Source organism: Pelodiscus sinensis, chromosome 2, assembly GCF_052426305.1.
Source record: "Pelodiscus sinensis isolate ZL-2025 chromosome 2, ASM5242630v1, whole genome shotgun sequence".
Classification (NCBI taxonomy): Eukaryota; Metazoa; Chordata; order Testudines; family Trionychidae; genus Pelodiscus; species Pelodiscus sinensis.
This window is the reverse complement of record NC_143053.1, coordinates 234913630-234933990: the sequence shown is the minus strand read 5'-3', so window position 1 is coordinate 234933990 and position 20361 is coordinate 234913630. Positions and strand designations below refer to the sequence as shown.

Sequence of the window (20361 nt, the reverse complement as noted above, 5' to 3'; positions counted from 1 at the left end):
CAAGCTATGAAAAATGTAAATAAAAGTCTTTAATTTCAGGTTATAAAATAAATCCAGGAGGTGTTCCCTTGACTTACCATGTACAGCATAACACTAGATTACAAAAAGACTTTTCACTTTGCTGTGAATCCTCAAGTGTTGGCCGCTACTGGAGAAAAAATTATCCCCCTTGATAGTGTAAAGCCATGTTTGCACTTACAGCTGTGTCACTGTAAAATAGTCTGAGTTGCCACATTATGCCAACAGCAGAGAGCTTTCCCATCAACATAATAAAACCAAGTTCAACAAGCAGCAGTAGCAATGTTAGTGAGGCATCTCCCTACAGCATAGCGCTATACCCGCAAGCAGTTATGCTGGCAAAAAGTATGCCAGTCTGTTGTTTTCATTCTTTTTACCAATGTGCCAATCATCATGCTAAATGACAGTCTACTGAGAGCTGAAAATGTCACCATTCTGGGCATAAAACACCACAAGTTAAGTTCCTCTGCCCCAAGACAGGAATATAACCAAATGGAAGAGAGAAATTCTATGAATGGGAAGGTACCAGCAATAAATAACATTTGCTGAAAACTTGTCCTTCTCTAGAAGAAAGACCCAAGTATTTTTAACATTTTCATCTTTTCACTCAATCATGTTCCTTTCATTAGATGTTAAAACAGGGGGAGGTTTTTAATCTTACTCTTCAGTGCTGGGGAGAAGTCCAATCACTTGGGGGCACATCTACACAGCAAGCCCATTATTTCAAAATAATATTAAAATAGGCATCTTCTTATTACGAAATCTGTAACCCTCATTTCATGAGGAATAACATCAAATAGCTATTTCGAAATAGGGCGTGTGTAGACAGCGCAGCTGTGATTATTTCAAAGTAAGTGGCCTCCAGGGCTTCTCACAGATGCCCTGCTGGCCACTCTCATCAAGACTCTATAGTTCCCCTTCCACTGCAGGCTTTAAAGGGGAAGCCTCAGGGGAAACCGTGTGGCACACAGCAGGCCCAGCTCGCACTATGCCACACAACAGCACCAAGACTTGCCTACCCTGCTGCCATGGCAGATCACAGAACTGCACATAAGCCACCTACAGCTGCCAGCACAGCTACAGGCAGGTCTGAAGCTCCTACCCAGGGGCAGAGGAGGCGAACCCCTTCCTGGATAGGTGCGGAGGTCCTGGTTCTCACTAAGACTTGGGGAAAGGAGACGAGACAAACCTCCAGAATCTCTGCACCAGATGCAAGAATGTTGATATCAACAGCCAGATGGCTGACAGCCTGGGGCAAAGAGGACACGTCCGCTCCCAGGAATAGATGCGGACGAAGGTGAAAGAGCTCAGGCTCCTTGCTAGGTCCTTTCAGTCTGGATACTGCACAGCATCCTGTGCATGTAGAGCACCGGTCCAGAGGACTCAGCCCCAGGACGCTGCCATACAGGACCCTTGTGCTCCTGCTCATAGGGTTCCTGCACAGGCCTACCTTAGTCCCGACCCAGTGGTGGGACACCCTCCCACCGCAAGCCACCACTAAGGAGGCTGGGGTCCTGGAGAGAGAGAGAGAGAGACACACACACACACACACACACACACACACACACACACACACCCCGCTGTGCCGCACGCAGTCAGGCCCGCATTCTTGAACAAATGCAGTGAGGCGGAAAACATTGCTCCCCTGCCAGGGGAGCGCAAGCGGCATCTGCCACTCACACACACCTCCCCCCCAACACCCTCCCCCCACTCTCCTCCAGAGGGCAGGGATAGACTTCCTCTTCCTGCAGGATGCCACCAATGCCAGTGGTGTGTGCGTGGCACAAAGAGAAGCCAAGCCACCCTGTCATATCCCTCCCATCTGCAGGATCATGGCCTGGCCAGCACCTTCCCATGCCTGCTTGTCCTTTGCCCCCCCCCTCCCCCGGGCACATCTGTGCCCTTGCAGGAAGGGGCCTTGTTCCAAGCACATTGGCTTTGTCTGACCCAAGACCTTTCGACGTCGCCTCAGAGATGAGGACTAGGCTTCATGCAATCTGTCTCCTGGAGTGACTGCCTGTCTCTCTGTTCTTCACAGCTGTACCAGCTGTGAGTGTGGTGCCTGCAACACCTCCCATTCCAGCCTTGTGACCCTGTGGGAGCTGCTGCCGCAGACAAGCACATGAAGACCTGGAGCAGGAGCACACTGCTGCCCTGCAGTGGTCTCTCTGGAGGCAGACATGGAGCTGCACGGCACCACCTGCAAGGAGCTCTTGCAGCAAGCTCAGACCATGTGTGTGGCTTACACTGCTGCCATCAACCACCTGCTGGGAGCTCTTGCCCCAGCTCCTGTGCCTCCAGATTCTCCCTAGCCCCACCTACACCAAGGGCCCCACACGAGGCAATGGGACCACCCGAGGCAGGTGCCAGCCTGATCCCTGAGCTTCTCCTTCTCCTCCTTCCTTCCCTCTCCTCCCCATTTCCACCCCCCCAGTTACATTTACTGCAATTAAACCAAAAATAGTGTTTCTTGTTTCAAAAACAAAAAGGTCTACTTTATTGTATCAACAAGGGAATGGGAAGAGATGAGAGAAGGGAGGGGAGTTGGAGGAAATATACAGAGGGGCAATGCAGAGGCTCCTTATGAGGAGACCCAGGGGAGTGTGTCACTAGGGTCCTTACGTGAAACTCTCTCACGGCCTCTTGGATACGCACAGCCCCCTGATGGGCCTGCCAGATGGCAACTCTGCGTAGCTGTTCCAAGGCCCTGGCCAACTGGTCAGCCTCTGCCCCTCACCCTGGCAAGCATGTCTCACCCTTGTTCTTGCATATATTGTGCAGGACACAACAGGCCGCCATCATTTGGGTGACGTTCTGCTGGCTGAGGTCGAGGCAGGTGAGGAAGCAGTGGAACCTCTCTTTCAGATTGCCAAAGGTGCTCTTTACAACCATGCGGGCCTTGATGAGCCTCGTATTAAAACTTTCCTTGCTTTGGTCAAGGTGTTCTGTGTCAGGCTTCATAAGCCAGCGGAGCAGAGGGAAGGCTGCATCCTCCATGATACAGATCAGCATATCCATGTCCCCGACCCTCACAGTGCGGTCAGGGAAAAGAGTGCCGATGTGCATCTTCTCGTAGGCTGAAGCTGCTGAACACATGGCAGCATGCGCCTTCTCTGACCACCTGGCCATGATGCCCATGAACTGGCCTCGATGGTCCATGAGGGCCTGTAGCACAATTGACAAGTACCCCTTCTGATTGATGTATTCAGATGCCCAGTGGTTGGGAGCCCGGATGGGGATACAGGTGCCATCAATGGCCTTCCCACAGCTGAGGACATCCATGGCAGCAAAGCTGGTGATGATAGGGTCCACGTCACCCAGGAAGACAAGCCAGCACCACAGGATGGTGTTGATGGCCCTCACTACCTGTAAAGAAGACAAACAGAGAATCACAGGGTTGCCAGGGCCTTTGGGAGGTCTCCGAGGCCTCCCCCTTCCCTGGAAACACCAGGACCAACCCCCGATTTCCCCCATCCCCTGGTAGGGCTTTGTCAAGGCAGAACTAAAAATCCTTCAAGGGAGGGAACCTCCACCCTTCCCCAAGAAGCATCATTCCAGCAGTTCACCGCCCTCCCCCCCCAAAACAATAGCATAAGCGCGCCATACCTGCATGACCACAACCCCAACGGTCCATCTCCCCACGCTGAACTGGTTCCTGATGGAGTGGTAGCTCTCCAGCGTGGCAAGCTTCTGGACAGCAATGGCAACCCACTTCGGGAGGGGGATGGCAGCTCCCATGTGAGTATCCCATCATCTAAGGGCAGGGGTGAGCCACTCTCACAGCTCCAGGAAGGTGTCCTTCCACATGCAGAAATTCTGGAGCCACTGCTGGTCATCCCACTGCTCCATGACGATCCGGTTCCACCAGTGGGAACTGGTGTCTAGTTGCCAGAGGCAGCAGTGCACCGTGTGCAGGGGAGGGTGGGAGGAGTCATACTGCATGAGCAGCACGTGGAGAGAAGAGAGGAGGTGCCCTGCCATGAGCTGGGAGTCCTGTTTCTGCAGGGCCATGAAGGCAGCCTGCAGAAACTGCAGCAGGAGCTGTGGCATGGGGTCTAAGAGCCATTGACTGCTTCAAAGCAGTTTTGGCTCCATGGCTGGAGTGCCGTGGTGTCCACAAGGGCAACCTGAGCAGGCAGTGAAAAGGCTTTGCTGTCCCTCTCGGAGGTAGGCAAAGGAAAGGAGTCTGAGACACGACCGTACGGGGGGTCCCTTTAAGCTCGAGCCTCAGAAAGCAGCTCCAGGAAGTGACTGCTGTCCTGATGCCCTGCAATTTAAAAATCCATATATTGTTTCATATGACATCTTCCTCTATAAATAAACTGCATACCAAAAGTACAGTGTAGTTTGGAACAATTACACAGCAGATAAACTACTTCATATTTAGCTGGTCAACAAGTAAGCCACTACAAAAAAAGTAGTAAGACCTACAAAAATGAAAATTGGACAGCCAGTCAAAAACAGCTGCTAGATCAACTAAACACAATAAAGAACAAAGACCTAACTCCTATAGACTTCTTTACATATTCAAATTGCTTTTCAAACATTAAATTAAATGACAGTGGTACACAGATGAGAGGAACACTGGGAAACAGACATTTTACTGCACCCATTTTAAATGACAGAAGAAAATAATTAAATTGCAAAAGAAGAAGCCTAAGAAAGGTTATGTTCTTATGGTACCCAGATTTCTCCAGCTGTGAGAAATAAGTTATTGAAATCACACTTAAAAAAAATTGCTATGGGAAGGTGCAGGACCAAATCCAGCTGACAATGCAATTGCAAGGGACATAAGACCCACTAATAAAAATAGTAATTAGAAGTAATAAATACGCTTTCTGTGCACCTCTGATCACTTCACTTACCTTCTATTCACTACTAGTCCATTTCCCTCTTCCAAAAAACCAAACTCCTCAGCAGCATTTTTTAAGCTTCAACATCTTTTAAGTTTCCTTCTTTAAGAAATTGCCATTTCTTGAGAACATTTAATCCAGCTTAACATGCCTGTTTTTGAATTATACTTTGTAGAAAGATGTCCTCTGTTCAAGGTGCCAGCAGCAGTTTCTGGATGCCTTACAATATCATCAACTGACTATGAAAACTGAAAAAATGGGCAGAATGCTAATGTCACAGTCATATACAGTATTCTATGTATTTACTGGATTGGAGGTGGGGGAGACTGAGTTTGGATGAAGAGTCAGAGGACAAAGACTGGGAGTAGAAATCCAGGCTTGAACAAGGGAAACGGGATGTGGAGACTAGGTCTGGGTATGGCAAGGGCTGGAAACTGGTACTCAAAGTGGGAAGGCTAGATTGGCTGTGCAAAAAAATGGCAATGAGCCAGGGCAGGGAAATCAAAAACAGGCATGATTCAGGATAAGGCTAGAGAGGGCAGGAGAAAAAGGGTTAGATTTCACAGAAATAAGCAGAAAAGTCAGTGACCCTAGAGCCTGAAATGGAAGTCAGCATTCTACTGCTTTCAGCAGACATTATCAATTACCAACATTTCTCAAACCCCTTCGAAGTGCTAGTCCACAAAAAGGGTAACAACCTACTACTGCTATCAGCTATTCGATGTGGGTCATCTCCTGGAAGCCCGTTAGAACAAAGTAAGCAAGTACGGTGTCTATGCAGCCAATGCATCACTCTAACTTTGTCACATAACTTTATGCCATTCATTGAGGTGGTTTTATTATGTTGGCACAGCAGGAAAGTTAGATAGGTGGGAGGTGCCACCGATTTGTTGGTGAAACTGCACAGCACAGAAGAGCCGGCTCTCCGTGAGCACCAGCTCCCACCTCCCCAGTCCCTGTACAAATGTGTAACTGATGTTGAAAACGTTAGTGGTTACACATTTACAAAAATAAACGTATTTTAACATCCTTTCTCCCCATTAGGGATGTTAAATACTGGATAATTGAATAGTCAATTAATCTCCTGAATTTTTATCAGTTAGTCAACTATTCTATCATCGCCAGGAATGAGGCCGGCAGTCAATTCATTCCATCCCCACTCCTGTGTTGGCTGGTAAGGGTTGAGTTATGTTATTTCTTAAAACAACATTACAGTTACCAAAAAAAAGGAAGACAACAGTTTGTAGCCATGTAGATGGAGAAAGTGTGTTAAAGAACTATGAAGGAGAAGGTGGTTGATTGGGGGCTGTTGCTCTCTGACAAACAAATCCTAATCTCTTGTCTTTTTGTCTTCCACTTCTCTGATCTCTCCAGTTATTTCCCTATCCCCACTCACTGCCCTCCGAATGCTAAATTCTGCAAAGACAGCTTGTAGTGTGCCACCAATCTTCTTCCCAGCAGGTCTAGCTGATCTTTCCCTCCTCCTCAGCCTCTGATCTCTCCAGGCAGTTCCCATTACCTCTGATCTTCCCAGAGTGACTGTTCTTTTCACTAAGGGTACTCTGGCAAGTACTGAGAACACACTATAGAACGGAAGCCTTTAACCCCTCCCACATTCACAGCCAGTCATTCTCTTCTCTGCAGGGCTCTCCTCCTCTCCATGAAACCAGAACAAAAAGGGGCCAGTTGTCTCAACTCTCCAAGCCTACCTCCTGTGGCAACATGTAACAGAGACAGGAATACTGTACTTACACAACAGCTAGTAGAAAGCAAAAATAGAGAACAACTTTACGTAACAGATTATAGATCTCTTACACACACACCCCCACTGTAGTGCTGAAAGTCAAAGCAATCCTTTTACTTCTAGGCGGACAGGTTTATCATCGTTTATCACCAGTTTCCAATCAAATAAAATGCTTAGGGGCTGCTCTGACCACATGTAGCTGCTACAGAATTTGCTGATCTCAAAAGCATGTGTATGCGTAAACAACCACAAGACTATTCAAGCTCTTAGTTGGAAAGCAAGCTGTGTCTGACTTTCTTCAGTCTCCTAGCAAAACAATCACGGTGTCCAATTCTCATAGGGTATGTCTACACTAGCCCCCTACTTCGAACTAGGGAGGCTAATGTAGGCATTCGAAATTGCAAATGAAGCCCAGGATTTAAATATCCCAGGCTTTATTTGCATGTTCCCGTCCGGTCACCATTTTGAAATTCCACTAGCCCTAAGTAACTTCCCACGGCTACAGGCAGCAGTGAAATGGTAATTCGAACTAAGTCCGGACGGGAACATGCAAATAAAGCCCAGGATATTTAAATCTCGGGCTTATTTTGCAACTTCGAATGCCTACATTAGGCTCCCTAGCTCGAACTAGGGGGCTAGTGTAGACATACATACTCTTCCATTGAGTAACCTCACTCACTCCACCAGTACTAACTGTTGTTGTGAAGCAAGATGTCATTCAGTATAGCGGGGGTGGGCAATAATTGTTAATGGAGGACCACTCCAAATATTGGCACATCTGTGGAGGAAGTATAGTAAGTCCATCTATGTTTACTACATTTTGGTGTAGAGATTTTGGTGTGGAGGTTGGGTGCAGCAGGGAGCTTGAAGTAGGAGACTGGGGTGCAAGGAGGGATGTGGGTTCTGAGAGGGAGTTTGGGTGAAGGAGGGGATTGTGACCCAGGGCAGGGAAATGGGGAGGGGGAAAGGGTGCAGGAGAGGATTCTGGCCTAAGGTAGAGCTATATGAGGGGGTGCAGAGTCTGGGAAGGAGTAGTGACCTGGGAGAATGGGAAAAATGGATACAGAGTGTTTGGGTGTTGCCCTGGGGCAGGTAGCTGGGGATGGGGTGCCAGAGGCAGGCACTGGCAGAGAGGTGCTTACCTAGGTGGCTCCTAGCCAGCTGCACTGCAGAAACCTCAAGCAGGGTGTCTGCTGCAGTCCCAGCTTGTGGGCTGGCTGCACCACATGGCTCTGCTCATGGGGTAGAGGAAGGGAGGCTTTACACACTGCCCTTGCCCTAGCAAAATTTCTTATCTCCTATTGGCTGGAAACTGCCCAATGAGAGCTGCAAGATTTAGCTGGGGGTGGGGGTAGTGCAGTGCGCAAAACCTCCTTCCTCCCCTCCTAGCTTCCACAGCAGACGGTGAGCCTCTTCCATTTGCTTATTGGATAGTTGACTAGTCTTCAACTTCCTTAGTCCTGACCCAATTATCAGTCATTTGTAATTTACAGTTCTGCAAACGGCTGGTATGTGGCTGGGAAGGTATGTGTACTGGAACACTTTCTCCTGTTGGTGAACGACGGATAGATGAAACAACAGATGAGGAAGAGACTTACAGCGGGGACCCTCTCTAGAACAGTCATGCCTAATCTACTCATAAATTTAATACAGTGGTCTGCCCAGAGATTGCATGGAGTTATGTCTACCACACCGACACTGGATTTTTAAATATCAAACTGTTAGTATTTATCTTGAATTATCCACAATGTCCATCCCAGAAGGAATTTGCCATCATATCTTTATTATTCTAACCAAATACCAACCCCACTTTTGAAAACTTTGTCATTTCTCATTAGTGGCTGAAAAGATTATACTCACAATATATGTGTTCCTATTTTTGTGGCTAATCTAATAAAAAGTATTAAGACTCATTTTGTGTATTTAAAAATCTTTATTATGGTTTGTTTTTGTGAAGGTGGCCCTCAGAGAGTAGTTATTAATGGTTAACAGTTATGCTGGAAGGGCATAACAAGTGAGATTCCACAGGTGTTTGTCTGGGACCGGTTCAGTTCAATACCTTCATAAACCATTTAGATGATGGCATAGAGAATACGCTTATTAAGTTGGCAGATGATACCAAGCTGGGAGAGTTTTCAAGTGCTTTGGAGGATAGGGTCATAATTCAAAATGATCTGGAGAAATAGTTGAAGTAAATAGGATGAAGTTTAATAAGAACGAATGCAAAGCACTCAACTTGGGAAGGAACAATCAGTTTCACACATACAGAATGGAAAGTGACTATCCTGGAAGGAGTACTTCAGAAATTCAACTCTGGAGTTGACTGTGCACTTGAGAATTGAAGTGACTTACTTTGTAATAATCCTGCAAATAATAATAATAAAAAGTTAATTTAATCCTGTGAAAGGTCACTTTAGACAGTACTGTGGAAAAAGAAGCCTTATGGGTACAGGCCCGAAAGTAATATTAACGCATCCTTTGGCGAGAATCCTTTTTTGGAATTTAGTTGTTTACTTGAACAAGCTTTTTACCTTCAGAAGGGTAGCCGAGTTAGTCTGTAACAGAAAAAGTGATAGAAATGTAGCCGTGTTAGTCTGGTGTAGCTGAAGCAAAATACAGGACTATGTAGCACTTTAAAGACTAACAAGATGGTTTATTAGATGATGAGCTTTCGCAAGTGGGTCTGGCCCACAAAAGCTCATCATCTAATAAACCATCTTGTTAGTCTTTAAAGTGCTACAGAGTCCTGTATTTTGCTTCTGTAACGGGAAAAACATTTTTACCAACGTACAATTGTATGTAGTTCAGTATTTATTTTCTTGTGTTATTTTTGCCTTAACATGATTCCAAGGATGGAATATTTTTACCCTCCCCTCCCCTGGCATGTATTCTTCCTCCTAACAATTCCTTTTTTAAGAATTTGGTTTTGGCTAGGAAAGCATACCTATTTCACTCTTTCTTTGTCTATCCATCCACAGGCAGCTTCCAAGTCATGATGGCATGTGCACTGTCTATTTTAAATGATGCTGCTCAACTTCATTTTCTTATATTTGTGAGCAAAGAGCAAAAACATTATGATCTCTACACATCTCTTCCTCACTCATCCATATAGAAAGGCATGTATTTATTATTGTAGACACACAACGCTTGCATTGCATAGCTATTTAGCTAGCATAACTTTGGTCTGTGAACTATATCCATGTTTTTAAAATACCAGAACATTTTATAGAGAATGTAGTTAAAAAGGACTTAGCATATTACTTGTTTTCTGTTTCTCTTCTACAACTCAATTAGCTTACAGAAAGTACAGGTCATATAGGCAACAAGATGGGTGGAATTCAGAGTTGCAATGCGATAGTTTAACACCATCGATAAGAGTTGAATTAAAACAAAATTATTTCCAAGAAAAGCTTGATTTTATTTTAGATACCTTTCTGATATATTCATCCATTTTAGTTTTCTGGCATTATGAAGTAATACTGAAAAGTTCTGTCCATAGACTATCTAATTCTGTATGTTTTAAGGTACTAAATAGGATAATGTTGCTTTTTAAGGGCCTTGAAGCGAAGGCTATCAGAGTTCAGGACTGAATGCTAGTTGCCCTACAGTTCGTTCTGAATTCTTTTAAGTACAATCCTATGCACTTTCTTCTTTCTGAAAGCCATTACTTGAGTGAATTAATTTTAGACTGTGCTCCTGATGAATGTACGAAATCTGAAGTCAGCATGTGATTGTGTTGTTTACAACATCAATACATGTACAAAGCAAAGAAAAAATCATTTTTGTAATGTGGGATTCGTAGTTTTTTTCAATGCCTGCATTTATGTGGTGGTTTTAATTTTTCACTTTCTTTTTAATGTACTTGTGTATTGAGACAGAGGTTTGTTAAAGATGCTACAGAAGAAAATGCATTGGAAATGGAGGTAGATATTTTTGTAAAATGTAGGACTAAAAGACGATTTGAAACTATTTATACAACAGCATACCGCATTAAGCAAACAAAACCCCCTAATTTAGTTCAATGGTTGGTTTTGTGTTTTCAGTGCAGATAAGGAAGTGCAAATAGTTTTTGTTTCCACATAAATGAGAAAAGATGGGGGGGAAGGGATGGATTTAAAAATGGCACGTCAATGTTCAAAGCTCATCTTTACTATGAATTAGGATATTGTCTCCAAAGGGGAGTGGATCATACCACATCAAACTATTCTAAGATTCTTGCATCTTCTGAAAGGCCTAAGTGGCTGTCCTCAGAGACAGAACAGCCAGGTTCTGACCCAGCATGACAATTCCTTTGTTCCTAACCACTGACTCAAGTCATCAGTGAAGAACACCATTGCTAGAGTATTGGTGGAGCATTCTCATTGAGGGGAATTCAGCTGTGGTATGTCCCTTGTTTGAAATAGGTCCAGAATTGTTAATGTTGAAGGAATGCTGCAGAGCAGTCTGTTTTGGAGGATGGAACAATGGCTAGGAAAAGCCTGTATGGGAGGAGGGATATTAGGGGGAGAAGTGGGCTTGAGCTTTTGTGATAGTATTATTGCTTTGTTTTGGTGGCATTGTTGAGTAGTGTCAGTAGCAAATGGGCACTTACTACGTTATAAATCAAAAGAAATAATTATTCAGAGCGATTGCAGCCTGGATGGTTCCAATGTACCTATTTGTTGCAGCTCCCATCACCTAGGAAACCCTTTTCGGTTACTTTTCCCTGAAAGGACCTGCAAAACCATAAACTGTCCGTGAAAAGAGATTATTGGTAGTTGTGGGGTAGGAACTGAATGGCAAAATCGAAGTGTGAGGCTGGGATCAAAGAAACCCCTCTGAGAGAAAACATGTTATTATTGCTTGGGGAAATAACAGACTTTTTTTTTTTTTTACTAGCTCTGGTTTGGCCAGCACAGTGAAAAATTAGGCAAATTCTTTGGTTGAATTTCAAAAATGGCTGTGCAAGACCCACGTTTGAATTCTCACTTGAGAGCAAGATTTCAGCTCAGATCTTTCCCTTCTCAGGTGAGTGCTCTAATCACCAGGTTATCGGGGGAGGGGAAGGGAAAGGGGGAGGAGGAGGAGGAGGAGGAGAGGCAGCGTTTCAAAGTAGCAGTGATGCCTGGGCATTTCCACGGAACCCAGGATCATATGTGGAGTCCCAGCTGACCCTGGGTTCCGCTGAAATGCGGCATGGAGCCCAGGATCAGCCGGGGAGTCCCCTGCTGACCCCAGGCTCCATGAGTGCATTTCACTTTGAAATGCACAAGAGCTCCACTCCCTCCGCCTCCACCCCAGCACACCCACATGCAGTCCGAAGTCAGCAGGACTTCCCTCTAGCCCCAAGTGTTCCACATTCCTCCTTTGAAATGTACAAGAGCCCCAGTGGAGCTCTTGTACATTTCAAAGGAGGAATGCTGAAGTGCCTGTCGAAATTCCATCAACTACTTAACTAGTAAATTAACCTCAATTTAACATCCTTAGTCAGGACGAACATGACTTCCTTACTGATGAGCAATGGATATGCGTAGTCCTGGAAGCATGGGTGGGCCCCAGACCATCCATTTAACATCCTGGCCTAATTCCCCAGTCCCATCTCTGCTCCCACACCAGCATCTACCCCACACGGTAGCCCAGCGGTCGGTAACCTGTGGCACACGAGTCAATTTTGAGTGTCGTGCATGGCAGGAGCTCAGCCCACCTCCCTACCCACAGCAGCAACTGGAGTCTTGCGGTCACCAAACAGCCTTGGGTTAGAGAACCAGGTCTGGCTTCCTGCTGGACGGACAAGCGGAGGAGAGGGGGAAGCGTGGATGCATAGGAGCCGGGGCAGCCTGATATGTGGAGTGGGCATGTGACCCAAACACTGGGCTCTGCATTCCTGCACTGGGTGTGCGGCTCCCAGGAGCTAACCTTCCCCCAACCCCTGATACAGGCTCTGCTTCCCTGCTCCGGGAAGGGGTGGGGCAGGAGCTGCTCTGCAGATCCGGGGCTGGGTGGCCAGTCACAAGCTACCACCACCTCCGTGGGGCACTGCGCTGCTCCCTGTGGGGTGTGTGCAAAGGCAGGGAGCCCCTTCTGCAGTGCCCCGCTGCATCTGGAAGGGCTGGAATCAGCCCTGGGCTCTGCCCGCCACAGCCTGCAGATGAGAGGCGAGCCCTGGCAAAGGGCTGGGCTGGCAGGGAAGTGACTCAATTCCTCCCCACCCCTCCTTGCCCCAGCACTGCTCCTGTGGGGCTGCGAGTCCCAGGGCTGCTGCCCTGCCAGTGTACAGGCTGAGGGCACAGGTATGCAGGAACAGGATGGGAGTGGGGAGAGGCTGCAGTAAGGGGGTGGGGCAATGCAGGGGGATCAGGCTGGGCGGGAGGGGGGGGGATCATGGAGCTGAGGGGAGTGAGGCTAGAGCAGAGGGAAGATGTGAGGGGGGGATACAATTTTACTTTGCAGAAGCTGCACTTTCCTTTACTCCCCACTTCTTTGTCTCCCTCCCCAACTAGCTATTAGGCTGCATTCTCACCCTCTCACTTTTTGTGTTAATCCTCTAGCCCCTTTTCTGCCCCCAAATTCTCTCATCCCCCACCCCACCCCCTCTCCTGCCACCAAACTCTGTGCCCTGCTCTCCTCATCCCCTCCTGCACCCTACCTCCTGCATCCCTATCCCATCTGCTGGCAGCCCTGTCCCACACATTGATCCCCTCATTTTGGTCCCTACCCCAGAGCCTAAGGGGGCCCATAAAATCCACTAACTCTGGAACCCCAGAAAAGTAAATCTGGACTCTGGGAAGCCCTGAACCTCAGTCCTCCCTGTCCCTTCCCCTCACCCTGTGGGAGCTGGAGCACCAGAACAGTGAGGTGTCTCAGTTGTGGGCCACATCAGTGAGGATTGGACGCTTTTGGAGGAGAGTATTTTTGGGGGTTTTTGTGCTTCTCACTTGTGTGGTCCCCCAACTGATTTTTCTGTGGGTCAGTGGCCCCGACCCAAAAAAGGTCCTGCACCCCTGCCATAAAGAAAGAAAACATTGAAACCTTTTGTGTTGGACATAAATGAATATTTTACTTTATTTAAAATGAAGGTTGATAAACATGAGAAAGTTAAAACACTTCGTCTGTTAAATACTTTAAACTAAACTGTTTTCCCTAGCTGCATCTGATTCAGAAAATATGGTCACTAGACCCAGCCCGCCCCTGTTCCCTTCTTCCCCCAGCACACAGATCCATAAATAGAAGTGAATAAAGTAAACCTTGGTGCACCACTTCTGAAAGGTTGCCGACTCCTGCTGTAGTCCATAGGGCTAACCTGCTAGCTTGCATATATATTTTCTTGCATTAATGTATGATTTAATTACTTGTCTTGTTATAGTAGATGTATAGGTTCATAGTCAAGTAATTTGGTTATAATACAAGGGACCAACAGGCCATACCCTGTACACTGAGCTAAGGAAAAGTTAACATCTTTGTCTGAGACCTTTCACCCAGATAGCCTAATCGACTTAACATCAGTGTTCCCTCTAAGATTTTCCATCCATGAGCGGTATGAATTGTGTCATATGCACCAATATTGAGGTCATGTGCGCTTGTTCAGATGTGTGCGACCATGTAACCCAAGTTAAATATCTTGTATATATTTTTTAAAATGCTAGGGAACAAAGGATACTAAAACAAGGGATAATTAACATGGTACGTGACCTGAAATGTTTATTTAATATGAAGTGAAAAAATTAATATTAAAAAATTTTCAGTAGCCAACTTGCTCTGTTTATAGCACTCTACGAAACACCAACACCCAAGACAGGCTTCCTCTTCAATGAAATCTGGCTCTCCTCTCAGAGAACTATTTTAATTGGCTTTTCAGACTTACATTCCTGAGCTTTTGTAGGATACACTCTCCATTGTACACCTAGATAAGAGCTTATTGAATATTTCTCCCCATTCACATTGTGCCTCAGGGCTATATTTTATTTTGGATCAGAGGACAAGTCAATCCAGTGTCTCCCCACCACTGCCCTCAGTTCTTTTTATTTAGACAGTTCATTTTTTTTATTTATTACAGAACAGCAGCCAACTTAGAAAATTTAGTTACATGGAATGCCTGTTCTGCACACAAGACATAAATCAGAGCTAAAGCTCTCTGATGAATCAAGTGCAGATTTCCCTTGTCTGATCTGATCAACTCAAACGTTCTTCAACGCTTAAATATGTATTAATAAAAATTATGTATAATAAAGGTGAAAAATAATAGTCTTTGTTTTATGCCAGAGCGCACAGGCAATCCAGCAGTAGCTTGGACAGCTCTGTGTCAGGGCGGCCTGTGCATTCCAAACTCATGAGTGGGCAGGGCAGGGCAATTAAATCCTGTGCGGCCTTCCTTCTCCAAACTATCTCATGAGGAAACTAGGGATGTTAAAATGCAGTTGATCGATTAATCGAGTAGTAGATGGAATTGCCATCGACTACTTGACAGGCACTTCCACATTCCTCCTTTGAAATGTACAATGCAGAACTCTGCATACAGACGTCCCGCTGACTCAGGGCTACACATGAGTGCCTGCTTTTAAATGTGCAAGAGTCCCCAGAGGGGGCTCTTGTGCATTTCAAAGCCATGGAGCCTGGAGCCAGCGGGGGACTCAGAGTCCCCCCGCTGGCCCTGGGCTCCATGCTGCACTACCACTTTGAAATGCCACGCAGAGCCCAGCATAACCTGGGATCAGCTAGGTATTCCCCCAGCTAACCCCGGTTCTGTGCAACACTTCCCCGGAACCCGGGATCAGCTGAGGAGTGCCCAGCTGACCCTGGGCTCCATGGCTGCCCCTCTGAAACGTGGAGGCAGCGTTTCAAAGGGGCAGTCACCGCACAGCTGATCCCCAGCTCAGCTGTGCAGCACTGCCACTTTGAATTGCCCCTTCCTCCCCCGACTTTGCTGCCCCTATCTCAGGAGGCAGCAATGGATAAGGATTCGGCTAATCACCTAGTCAACAGACTATCCGATAAGCAAATGGTTATCGGATCGTTGACTAGTCCTTAACATCCCTAGTAGAAACTCACTCTTCCCTCTTAGGCTGAGTGAGAGTGAGAGAGAGAGAGAGAATGAATGGCAGTGGACCTGCTAAATGCTATGTATGTTTTCCTATTTTAAGACATGTTCATAAATAAAGAATACAGTGTTTTCAAGAAAGTGTATTGCTATCTCTGCATCACATTATACTATCATGATTAGAGATGATAAAAACAAACGTGTTTAGGAGCAGTTAAGCACTAGTAAGAAAGCAGTATTCCTCTATTTAGCTAAAGCTACATTTCAGCATATTCCATCTGTACATCCATTTTACCCCCACCTCCACACAACCAAAATTCCTTATTCATCATGTCATTCTGACTTCTAGTGCATGACAGTCAAGCCCATACCTCACACAGGCACTGTCCCCAACCAAGGGATTAATAAACCACTTTTCCCCCCACAAGCACATTCCTATGGCTGTTAGTCCCACTCTCCCATTGGGACATGCAAGTCCACATGGACCCAGCTTCTGGCCCCCAGCTCCGCCCGGTGCCACGCAGTCCAGCTCTGGGCCCAGCTCTGTCCACTGCCATGCAGCCCGAGCCCTGGGACCGACTCCAGTCAACGCCACACAATCTTGGCCTCCCCACTCTCCCGCCCACCACCATCTTACCTTCCACATCATGGAAGCTGACAGCTGCTGATGAGGTGGGTAGGAGTAAAATTAGGGTGCACGCCCACACCCTAGAGTAAGGCTACTCAGCCCACAGCCCATTTGTTTGCGGCTCACGGCGGAGTTTGGGTTTATGCAGGGCTCAACATGTGGCCTGTGGGAAGGATGAACATGCCCTCCACTGGAGCATGCTTCACAACAGTGAGGAGTCTCCCAGGTGGAGAGAGTACTGAAAGACGCAAGTAGATGGGCTGGCTGGAACAGATGGGTACAAAGTTGTGGCATTTCTAACCCCAGGGAGGAGGTGCCAGGAGTGCCAGGGCATTGTGGGTAGTGCTGGCTGCTTAGTCTTGTGGACAGAGCCTGAGAGGTGCTCACTGGCTCACACTGGCCACCTCTGGGTTCAGTGCCGTGGCTTAAGGCTTAATCTTTGTATTCATGCCCATCAGTGTGAAAGAAGCTATTTGCATGTACATGCAACCACACTTAAGTTGGGGGCCTTGGCATGTCCTGTGAGTATCATTGTGGCCCCCGGGGCTTCAAGAGTTGAGTAGCCCTGCCCTAGAGTTTCCACACACACAGAATGGGAAGCAACTGTCTAGGAAGGAGTACGGCAAAAAGGGATTTAGGGTTATAGTGGACCACAAGCTGAATAGGAGTCAGCAGTGTGATGCTGTTGCAAAAAAGCAAACATGATTCTGGAATGCATTAACAGGTGTGTTGTGAGCAAGACTCAAGAAGTCATTTTTTTGCTCTGCTTTGCGCTAGTTAGGCCTCAGTTGGCATAGTGTGTCCAGTTCTGGGCACCACATTTCAAGAAGGATGTGGAGAAAGCTGAAAGAATTGGGTTTGTTTAGTTTAGAAAAGAGAAGATTGAGGGGGGACATGATAGCCGTTTTCAGGTATCTAAAAGGGTGTCATAAGGAGGAGGGAGAAAACTTGTTCATCTTGGCCTCTGAGGATAGAACAGAAGCAATGGGCTTAAAATGCAGCAAGGGAGGTTTAGGATAGACATTAGGAAACAGTTCCTTACTGTCAGGGTAGTCAAACACTGGAATAAATTGCCTAGGGAGGTTGTGGAATCTCCATCTCTGGAGATATTTAAGAGTAGGTTAGCTAAATGTCTATATGGGATGGTCTAGACAGTACTAGGTCCTGCCATGAGGGCAGAGGACTGGACTCGATGGCCTCTCGAGGTCCCATCTAGTCCTAGTATTCTATGATTCTATGAAAACATGCTTCTCTACAAAGATAAAAGCCAAAAGTTATTCCAAAAGCAGATTTCTCTCTGTAACTAGCGCTTGAGACAGAATAATAAACCAGAGGGAACAGACTACAAGAGTAAAATTGGAAAATTAGAGAAAATAAGGCCAAGAGAACCACTGAAGGTAGGAGGGAACTTATTTAATCCTCTGAACTGTCTACTGATATTAGAGTAGGCTTAAAATGTTTTTCAGCACAGAAAGGCAAAAGGCAAATACATTCCAGACTGGATAGAAAAGGGAGAAAACAAACCAGGCTTTAGTCAGAAAGAGCCTTTTTGTAAAGCAATTTCAGGGATACTCCAAAGAAGGATTTCTATAGCTCTTGGCTGACAGCGAAGCCTAGATGGGGTCTTCCAAATGTGCCTGCACAAAATTCCTCACACAGAAGAGAAGCATGAGAGGAGAAGATCAGGGTCAAGCATAACACCATTTTACCAATAGCAGAAACAACAGGGAGTCTGAGTATAGAAAAGCCACAGAAAACAGAGCTTTGTTTGGGGATGCTCATAGACCTGTACCTTCAGGGCAATATCTGGAGACATTTCGCTGAAGGAAGCTAAGATGATTTCACACCAAGCCTCAAGCAAGTTTCGACAACTGAGATAGTGTGTGGATTTGTCTGAATAAAGACTGAAAGCTAAGAGAAACTGAAAGTTATTTTGCCAGCATTAGTACTTGCTAAATCAGATAGCCTCTACTGAAACAGAGCTGCAGCGGTGCTAGTCAGGAAGCACAAATTACAGCCATGACACCACCAAAAAACATTACAACTCAAATGTTAATTTATCAAGAGAACTCAGTGTATGTAGACAAAAGTTAAAAATCAGATTTGCAGAGTTTAGTCATTGTGAAGGAACAGCTCTAAAATGGCACAGCTATCAGCAGCCCACAACACTTCACAATAATTTAAAGGAAGTAATCATAGGAAACTCACAATAGGCACACCTTTCCCTGGGGACAAGCTGGAGAAGGAAAAACATTACTCCACAATGCAGCACACCCCTCCCCGCCTAATGCCAAGGCCAAACAGAACAACCGAAATGTGTGATAGCACATACTGGTTCAGACCCAATGCACAATTCTGTACACAGGACATTCAAACAGAAATACTGCAAAACATTCACTACTGTACAGCTCATTTCTTTGTCTCCTAAAGCTAACGCTTTTAATAACACTGGCAGAGCAAGAAATAAACACTCTGCAATCCCAGATTCGCCGATCAATTTGTATGTATCCATCTCTTTACATCTAAAACGGTCACAAGGAGGAGGGAGAAATATTTTTCTCCTGGGCCTTGGAGGATAAGAGAAGCGGCAATGGGCTTAAATTGCAGCAAGGGAGGTTTAGGTTGGATATTAGGAAAAAGTTCCTGTCAGAGTGGTCAAACACTAGAATAAATTGCCTAGAGAAGTTGTAGAATCTCCATCGCTGGAGATATTTAAAAGCAGTTTGGATAGACATCCAATAGGAATGATCTAGATGGTGCTTGGTCCTGCCACGAGGGCAGGGGGAAGGACTTGATGACCTTTCGAGGTTCCTTCCTGTTCTAGTATTCTGTAACAGGATTGAAAGTTGTTTTCTATCTGAAGCCTGCAGACACCTGAGAATCTGCAGATACCGATCTAAGATTGCCTCTATTCTAAATTATTTAGCAATCCACAAATGAAAAAAGGTTGACAACCACTATATTAGGTGCCTACATATAGAAATTAGCAGTTTAAGACCCAACAACTTGTTTTTACTAGAAGTTCAGATCAGTACTATATCTTTTCCCTTTCAAAAAAGTTTTACTACAAGTTTTATTAAAAGAAAAAGAAAAAACTAATTCTGATGCATCTACTTGCAGTCCTGTGAAACCAAACACAATAGCACTAGGGTTTTGCTATTCAAGGCACCAAACCTACGCATCCATTCCATCCATCCACCCACCCACACCCAGTTTTGAGAGTCACGTAAAATAAATACTTACTCAGCCCAGTGTATTTTGCAAGATGCTGTACAAAAGCCAGATAATGAAACTAACTGGAAACAGACCACTTAAAGACATGAAACTGATCAGTATTGCTTCCTTCTCCAACACATGCAAAATGCTGAAGTGAGAAAATGATTTTTTGTTTCAATATTCATAATCTAAAAACTACATTAAAGTAGGTCAAGATAATTTTCAATATGCAATTTTTATCTTGATACAGACTTTTCAAACATTTTTCTTGAGAAATTAAGCAGCAAAGCATTCTAGAATGAAAGAAAATATCAGTTCACCATCATTTGACTCTTCTATTGTTTAAACCAGCGATCGCCACCCTTTTTAAACACTAGATGACTTTTTCTGAATTTAAGTGCAATCCAGGGATTTACCTCAAACCCAAATACCCTTGCCAGGCATCCTCTGTGCCCCTTCTCCAAGGCCCTGTCCCTGCTCACTCCATTCTCCCTCGTTCTCTCTCTCCTCCTTCCTTCCTCCCTTTCATTAGGCAGGGGCAGAGGGTTGGGATGCAGGCTCTGGTCTTGCATTAAGGGATTTAGAGTGTGAGGGGCTCTGAGCTGAGCCTGGGGCAGGGAGTTGGGATCCAGGAGGGGGTTCAGGGTACAGACTCTGTAAGGGAGTTTATAGGGGGAAACTCAGGACTAGGGCAGGGGCTTGGGGTGCAGGAGAGGATTTATGACTGGGGAAGGGGTTCAGGATGCAGGCTCCAGCTGGACACTGAGCAGCCAGCAAACTCTCTCCATCCCAAGCCCCGTAGTGCCCTCCTCCGTTCTGTGGAGATAGACTACAGGGTGAGAGAGCAGGCACCCTGATATCAGTGCCCTCTCCTTTTCCTTCCCTGCTC

The 20361-nt window shown here is 45.9% G+C and overlaps 1 protein-coding gene across 11 annotated transcripts in view; it reads right to left on the bottom strand.

Moving 5' to 3' along the window:
• CCNY (cyclin Y) overlaps positions 1–20361 on the bottom strand; it is a 174303-nt gene that overhangs the window by 85555 nt on the left and 68387 nt on the right. For 4 of the 11 annotated variants that reach the window (XM_075922696.2, XM_075922695.2, XM_075922701.2 and 1 more), the window contains exon 5: positions 19500–19620. The exons of the other annotated variants lie outside the window; for them this stretch is intronic. The gene's annotated coding sequence lies outside the window, so the exon portion shown is untranslated. The remainder of the gene's footprint in view (positions 1–19499; positions 19621–20361) is intronic. 11 annotated transcript variants of the gene reach the window in all.